The sequence below is a fragment of the Engystomops pustulosus genome, chromosome 8 (assembly GCF_040894005.1).
Source record: "Engystomops pustulosus chromosome 8, aEngPut4.maternal, whole genome shotgun sequence".
Taxonomy (NCBI): Eukaryota; Metazoa; Chordata; class Amphibia; order Anura; family Leptodactylidae; genus Engystomops; species Engystomops pustulosus.
Genome location: NC_092418.1, coordinates 33,583,074 through 33,591,518, shown reverse-complemented (window position 1 = coordinate 33,591,518; position 8,445 = coordinate 33,583,074).

Here is an 8,445-nt window from a genome sequence, read left to right as displayed (position 1 = left end):
CATACAGGGATGGACATGGTCAGCAACAATACTCAGGTAGGCTGTGGCGTTGCAACGATGCTCAATTGGTACCAAGGGGCCCAAAGAGTGCCAAGAAAATATTCCCCACACCATGACACCACCACCACCAGCCTGAACCGTTGATACAAGGCAGGATGGATCCATGCTTTCATGTTGTTGACGCCAAATTCTGACCCTACCATCCGAATGTCGCAGCAGAAATCGAGACTCATCAGACCAGGCAATGTTTTTCCAATCTTCTACTGTCCAATTTCGATGAGCTTGTGCAAACTGTAGCCTCAGTTTCCTGTTCTTAGCTGAAAGGAGTGGCACCCGGTGTGGTCTTCTGCTGCTGTAGCCCATCTGCCTCAAAGTTCGACGTACTGTGCGTTCAGAGATGCTCTTCTGCCTACCTTGGTTGTAACGGGTGGCGATTTGAGTCACTGTTGCCTTTCTATCAGCTCAAACCAGTCTGCCCATTCTCCTCTGACCTCAACAAGGCATTTCAGCCCATAGAACTGCCGCTCACTGGATGTTTTTTCTTTTTCGGACCATTCTCTGGAAACCCCAGAGATGGTTGTGCGTGAAAATCCCAGTAGATCAGCAGTTTCTGAAATACTCAGACCAGCCCTTCTGGCACCAACAACCATGCCACGTTCAAAGGCATCAAATCACCTTTCTTCCCCATACTGATGCTCGGTTTGAACTGCAGGAGATTGTCTTGACCATGTCTACATGCCTAAATGCACTGAGTTGCCGCCATGTGATTGGCTGATTAGAAATTAAGTGTTAACAAGCAGTTGGACAGGTGTACCTAATAAAGTGGCCGGTGAGTGTATATGTAAATGTTATATACACACACACATTAATAATACATAATGAATACTAAATAAATGCATTTAAGTAATGACGGAATGTAACTAAACCATCTTTATATTAGTATAGGGGCTATAGATCAATATTGAAAGCTTACGCTTGTACATAACCATTAAAATATCAAAATTAATAAGATTAGTAACAACAGAATTTTGATGGCACTATATGAAAAAGATTATTATTATTATTATTAAAAAGAGGATGTAAAATTAAAAAAAAAATCAAACTGGGTGCAGAGAAGAAACATTTGTACAAAGATTGATAAAATGAATGAATAAATAAATAAATATATATGTAGATAGTATAGCAGCTTCATTACTATAAACAATTAATATTGTTTATAGTTATGTAATATTACCTGATAGCTGGGGGCCGTGGGGTAGATGCCCTAAGATGGGTGGTAAAATTCTTAAATTCCTTGATGTGGTGGGAGCGGCTTGTGTTTGAATTGGAATTGTTAGTCCTGGTATCCCACCAGCAGTATATCTGCTCTGTGTGTGGTGACTGAATAGGGCTTGCGCATGCGCACATGGAGTTGGTGGTAATTTGGAAAAGTTCAGCCCATACTGAGACTGTCATAGGCAGAGGGAGAACTAGAGAAGGGCTTTTTTAGAGGAAATTGCTGTATGTGAGATTTATGCAGATGGTTCTAACATATAGTAGACTCCTGTAGTGTTATGTATTAGAATTAGTACAATTATTATTATTATTATTATTATTATTATTAATTTTATTATTAATATAATACAATACAAATATCTATTAGTCAAATTACCTAATTGGGGGTGTTTGTACTCCCAGCTCACCCACAATTAGATAATTTGACTAACATATACTTATTGCCTATTCAATATTTCATACATCCAACACAAAGTACAATCATTCCACTCCTCCCATTGCATTAACAATACAATTAATAATAAGAATAATTCTTGTACTAATTCTAACACCCAACACTACAGGAGTCTACTATATGTTTGAACCATAAGCATAAATCTTACATACAGCAATTTCCTCTCAAAAAGCCCTTCTCTAGCTATGAAAGGCTCAGTATTGGCTGAACCGTTCCATATCACCACCTACCCCATGTGCGCATGCTCAGCTGCTATTCCGTCGTCACACATGCAGCAGAAATACTGCTAGTGGGTTGCCCGGGACCACACATGCGCTATTTCCCAATTCGAGTGTGAACCCCTCCTACCACACCAGGGAATTTAAGAAGTTTACCACCCAGTGTTCCCCAGCTTAGGGCATTTACCTCACGGCCCCCAGCTAGCAGGCAATATTACATCTTAGGATACATTCAGATGGTCGTATAGGAGACGTATATATGGCCGACGTATATATGGCCGATATACACTCACCGGTCACTTTATTAGGTACACCATGCTAGTAACGGGATGGACCCCCTTTTGCCTTCAGAACTGCCTCAATTCTTCGTGGCATAGATACAACAAGGTGCTGGAAGCATTCCTCAGAGATTTTGGTCCATATTGACATGATGGCATCACACAGTTGCCGCAGATTTGTCGGCTGCACATCCATGATGCGAATCTCCCGTTCCACCACATCCCAAAGATGCTCTATTGGATTGAGATCTGGTGACTGTGGAGGCCATTTGAGTACAGTGACCTCATTGTCATGTTCAAGAAACCATAATAATGAAGTCAGAAGAATTATTGTTATTCTTGTGTAAATAGTTATATTTTAGTAGTTTATTTCCTGCCAAGTGTACACCACCATAAACTAGTTCAATTTTATTCAAAAGGAGAATGGGAAAAGAAGGGAAAAGTGGCAGTAAAAATTAACTTTTATTCTTTATTATTCTAAAAAAGATAATGCTCTTAATTAAATTGAGTGAAATTTATTAAAATCAAAAAACTGATAGGGAAAGTTTTGGGGATATTCTTCCCCTACATGCAAGTATAGACCCCTATAATTTAATTTGCATGTGATCCCCTGAGTTGAGGGATTCATAAGAGGGTTGGTAGAATTCTTATTCCACCATTCTTTTGCTAGCAACTTCATGTAATAAGTAACCTTAGTTATCTTTGTCCTATGTTGTTTGTTTAGAGATCAATTATCTGTTCACACATCATTAAAGAAACAATGTTGCAAGTCGTTGTGCTCCGTGTGTCTGTTTCTTCACACACACACCGAGTCAGCTCACATTTAGCAGAGTGCGATGTGAGATCTTTCAATTAGAAGTCACAGGCACAGGGCCGATTCTAGCCTTTTTGCTGCCTGAGGCGAAAATTAAAATGCTGCCCCCCCCCCCCTTCCCGCATAAGAGGTAAAAAAAAAAGTCCTTGTAGCCTACTACTGAAAATCATCCACAGTTAAATTAAACATTTAGATATAATGATGCATGATATGACAGTTAAATGTGAATATTGACACAGCTGTAAGTAGAAAAATGATAACTTACCAGAAAAATCTATATCCAGCTTCTTTCAGCAAATTTTGCATCAGACAATATTTCACCCATGTGCAGAAATATAACTATAATAAAGACAGAAAATATTTAATGTTACTAGTTTTACTAGGCAAAACTTGAAACTGCAAATAAATAGAGAATTTAAATAGTAAAACAGTTACTTACCAGGATATCTGGATGAAGGCCCACATTTTTTAAACTTCTTCTTGAAACTTTAAGTAATCAAACACCTGAAACTATAATAAAGACGAAAAACATAGACAAATAATTAGGATTTTGATCTTGAAAAGAAAAATGCATTGCATATTCAATACACTAAAAAGTAACAGGTATTTCTGTGAATTTCAGTAAGCAAGTTTTAGAAAAAGATATAAACTTTCTGTCGTTATTTGTGCTAACATTGACTTACCAGGAAGACTTAATGGTTACTCTCTCTCTGGATCAGAAAAACTCAACAGCAAAAACTTGATAACTTGCCAACTTGCTTAACTTGAAACACAAACCAGAACTTGAAACTTCAACAATATGTTAAAATAAAGTTGCTCTTCTTGCCTTCTGAGAAGCAAATGTACGTATTGCTTCATTCAGGTCCAATTCTTGGGCAAGTTCATGCTCAATGGATATTGTGGCCAGGCCAATGAGTCTTTCTTGTGTCATAGTTGACCGCAAATATGATTTGATGAGCTTTAATTTGGAAAAGCTGCGCTCACCACTTGCAACGGTTACTGGAAGTGTAAGGAGAATGCGAAGAGCGATGCAGATATTAGGAAATATGCTGGTCATTTTTGTTTTCGCAATATACTCTAAAACACTCTTGGGTGTGATACAATCAGTGGGAATGTATCTGGAGACAGATTTTAGTTCATGGCATAAATCTGCTGCATCAATATCCCGTTGATTGTCGTGTGCTAGAATTTCTCCTAACTTATTGCAATGGATGTTGATTTCTTCCACTGTCCAATCTTTTATTTGGGGTATTTTATACAGTACCCCAAAGACACTGCTGTGCTCTCGAAGCTGCAAAAAACGTTCCTCTACTGACTGGATTGCACAATCTAAAATCTGATAGAAGAACTGAACTTTGAAAACTTCCTTTGGATCTGTGAGCTGTTCATCCTCTGCCTCATAATCAAATAGTCTTCTTCTGCGGCGTTTTCTTCCTTGGACTGCTGGGAAATCTCCATCAACATTTAATTCCTCTGCTAATTTCTTTGCATCCTTCAGAACATTTTCAAATTGTGCATCAGAACGATATTCTTGAAGGTACAATTTGGTTTTTTCCAATTGTTCTATGGCCCCAGAAATGTCCATTTCAATGCCTTGGAGTCTCTTGCTAGTGACGTTTATTTCAAATAAAATGTCAAACCACAGTACAAGGCCACAAAAAAATTTGAACTCTGTAACATTTTTCTGAATTCCTCTAGCCTCTGCAACAGTCTTTGAGTGAGCTGTGCCTGTCAAGGTAGTATCCTCCATAACTGCAGTCAAGGCATCATCTATTTTTGGCAACTGGTTCCTGACAGCCTTCACAGCATCTATTCGGCTTTCCCAGCGTGTAGTGCTCAATGGTTTTAGGGTTAAATATTGTTGTGAAGTTGCCAAATTCTGCTTTAGTAGGTTCCATCGTTGGGTGGATGCAGAAAAAAACATGTAGAGGCTTTGAATTACATTAAAGAATTCCACAGCTTCCACACAAGTTGATGCAGCATCACTGACAACAAGGTTCAATGAATGTGAGCTGCAAGGTACAAAAAAAGCGCGAGGATTTAGTTCCCGCACACGAGCCTGGACACCGCTGATTTTGCCTTTCATATTGGCGCCGTTATCGTAGCCCTGACCTCGCATATCTTTGAAGTCAATTCCAAGTTTTTCCAGATGTTGAAGAAGGACACTTGTCATTTCGCCACCAGTTGTGCTTTCCATTTCAATAAAACTCAAGAAGTGTTCTTTAATGGTCACCACAGTGGTATCACTTTCCTGCAATCGAACAAAGCGCACCATTAAAGTCATCTGTTCTCTGTGGCTAATGTCAGGAGTGCAGTCTAAGATAACCGAGTAATATTTTGCAAAATGCAGCTGCGCTAGGATCTTCTGCCTTACTTGTTGTGCCAGTAATTGGATCATCTCGTTCTGAATTCCACTTCCAAGATAATGATTGTGAGTTTCATGATTGGTTACTCTTCTAACATGTTTCTCCATGACCTCATCAAATTCGCTTATTGCCTCCACAAACTTCAGGAAGTTTCCATTGTTTTTTTCAAATAATTTGTTGGATGTCCCACGGAAAGCTAAGTTTTGCACAGCCAGTGTTCTAACAAGCACAATCAATCTTTTTAAAACATTTTGCCAGTGAAGTGTTTCAGCTTCAATAACTACTTTATTTTGATCTTCAATGGTTAGGTTCATCCGCAATCTTGTCTCAAGATCTTTCCATTTCTGGAATGCTCTTTCATGGTAATCGGTTTTTTCGTGGGTTGCCAAATTTCGAACTAAGTTCCTCCAATCACTTGTACCAGTAGAACACAAGGCAGCTACAATAAATCGAGGAGGGAAAATTTTGCAGCAAAAGCAATAAACAGCATCTTTGCTTGCTGAATACATGAGCCACTGCCTTTCTGTTATCTCCTTGTTGGGAAGTTCACGATTATAATGCTTGCGGTCAAAGCTTCTTTTACTTCCATCCTTGGGATATCTAAAACGTTTCACTTGCTGGGGACCATGCAATACAAGGAAATCCCTCAGGTTTCTGTTCATGTCCATCCAAAGACCCGGATCTTGCAATAGTATAGGCTCAAAGTCCAAACTGGATCCAGGCCGCAGATCAAGCTCCACCTCAGTTGCACTGGGTTCCAGTTCAGCTTCTTCTTGAACCAAAATTACATCCATTTCTGATGTTGATGTAGTAGATAACACCTCTGCAAATACGTCTTCAGAACTTTGTTCTTCAGGACCATGTAAAAATTCAGGAGACGTTGCTGATGTCTGTAAGGAACCAGAAAGTTCAACAGGTGCAAGGTTGCATGAAGAAGCACTTGTGCTAGGATCAACATCGCTAGACATGGTGACGTTTTCACTGTGTTCAGAAGAGGGTTCACGTTGTGGTTCTGATGACAAAAACTTCAACAGAGACCCTTTTTGTTTGGCAAGAGCAGCATTTTTGGCTTCACGCCTCTTTTTGTATGCCGCTCCAGAGAGGCGCTTTCTTCCATCAGACATTCTTCCGTTTCTCTGAAAATAAGTGTTTCATGTTATAATTTCTTAAATAGTTACAGGTCTCAATACACAGAGCAATTTTTAAACTCATCTACAGTGCTGACAAATATGCTTCTGTCTATAGCATGCATTGTCTATTATGCATCGGTATTAAAACATGACAAAAACTTAAAGGGGTGTTCCCATTTCAGCAAATAAATGTTATTGTTTGCATACTGAAAAGTTATACAATTTTCCATTATACTTTCTGAATTAATTCCTCATGGCTTTCTAGATCTCTGCTTGCTGTCATTCTACAGAAAGCTTCTACGTCTACATCCAGTGGACAGAAATCTGAACATGGTCACACAGGTGCACGGCTCGTTATATCACAGAGAGTAATCAGAGCCGTGTGATATAACGAGCTGTGTAAACTGAATGACCATGGTCAGATTTCGTCCACTGGTAGTAATTCATTAAAATGCTTCACTACATCTCCACATTGAAAAGTAAATGCACTAAAACCTATATAGTTCTGAAAGCAGACAATCCAGTGATTGCATCTGTCTTGTCAGTTGACACCCTCTACTACCTTCATGCAACTTTGTGGCAAACACAGAATTTTTACACAAATGAGAACATACAATTTCCCAATAAAACTCACATCCAAACTGTCAAGGTGAGAAAAATTATATACATATATATGCCACTATATTCAACATTAACAGTTATTTATACTCTTCAATATTTAGTTACAGATCTAGATGCAATCATTAAATTTGGCCAATAGGTGGCACATCACATGGAAATAGAGAGAGCAGGGACTGGGAAAATATGCAAAGTTTTCCAGGATGGGATAAGGAAAACTACGCCTCTTTTAGGGAGAGTATTTGATATTTATAAGTCCCTATTCTTGCTGCTTCCAGGGATTAGGATAGCACTGTATGAATTTGAGGACAGGTGAGTAGTATTTATATGATGCATATTAATGTATTTTCATTTTTTTGCAGGCTCCTGGAACCTATGGATTAAATAACAAATGGATTTTATTACAGTTAATAAAATGGTCAAAGAGGGGTCTGGGGGAGTTTTTATTTCAATAAAAAAATTATTTTACATTTTGTGTGTTTTTTTTTATTGTTACCACTATGCAGCCTTAGTAATATTCGCTATCTTACAGACGGCGACCATTACTAAGGCTGGGGGCTTAGTGTCGACCACTAACCCCCAAACAATTACCCCGGCACCCACCGCCACCAGGGGTGTCGGGAAGAGCCGGGTACCCGCAGGAACAGACCATCTACACTGATGGTCTGGCCCTGAGGCGGCAGCAGGCTGGTTTTGCTGGGCCAGGAAGGGCCAATAATATCGGCTCTTCCTGCCCTGGCACTGCCAGGCTGCTGCTGCTGGTTGTATCTGGCTGAAGAAGTAAAATATAGGGGGGACTCATGTTGTTTGTTAAATAAATAAATAAATAATTAGGGGGAAAAAAACGAATAGGGTTCCCCCATTTTTACTTCTTCAGCCAGATACAACCAGCAGCAGCAGCCTGGCAGTGCCAGGGCAGGAAGAGCCGATATTATTGGCCCTTCCTGGCCCAGCAAAACCAGCCTGCTGCCGCCTCAGGGCCAGACCATCAGTGTAGATGGTCTGTTCCTGCGGGTACCCGGCTCTTCCCGACACCCCTGGTGGCGGTGGGTGCCGGGGTAATTGTTTGGGGGTTAGTGGTCGACACTAAGCCCCCAGCCTTAGTAATGGTCGCCGTCTGTAAGATAGCGAATATTACTAAGGCTGCATAGTGGTAACAATAAAAAAAACACACAAAATGTAAAATAATTTTTTTATTGAAATAAAAACTCCCCCAGACCCCTCTTTGACCATTTTATTAACTGTAATAAAATCCACTTGTTATTTAATCCATAGGGTCCAGGAGCCTAGAA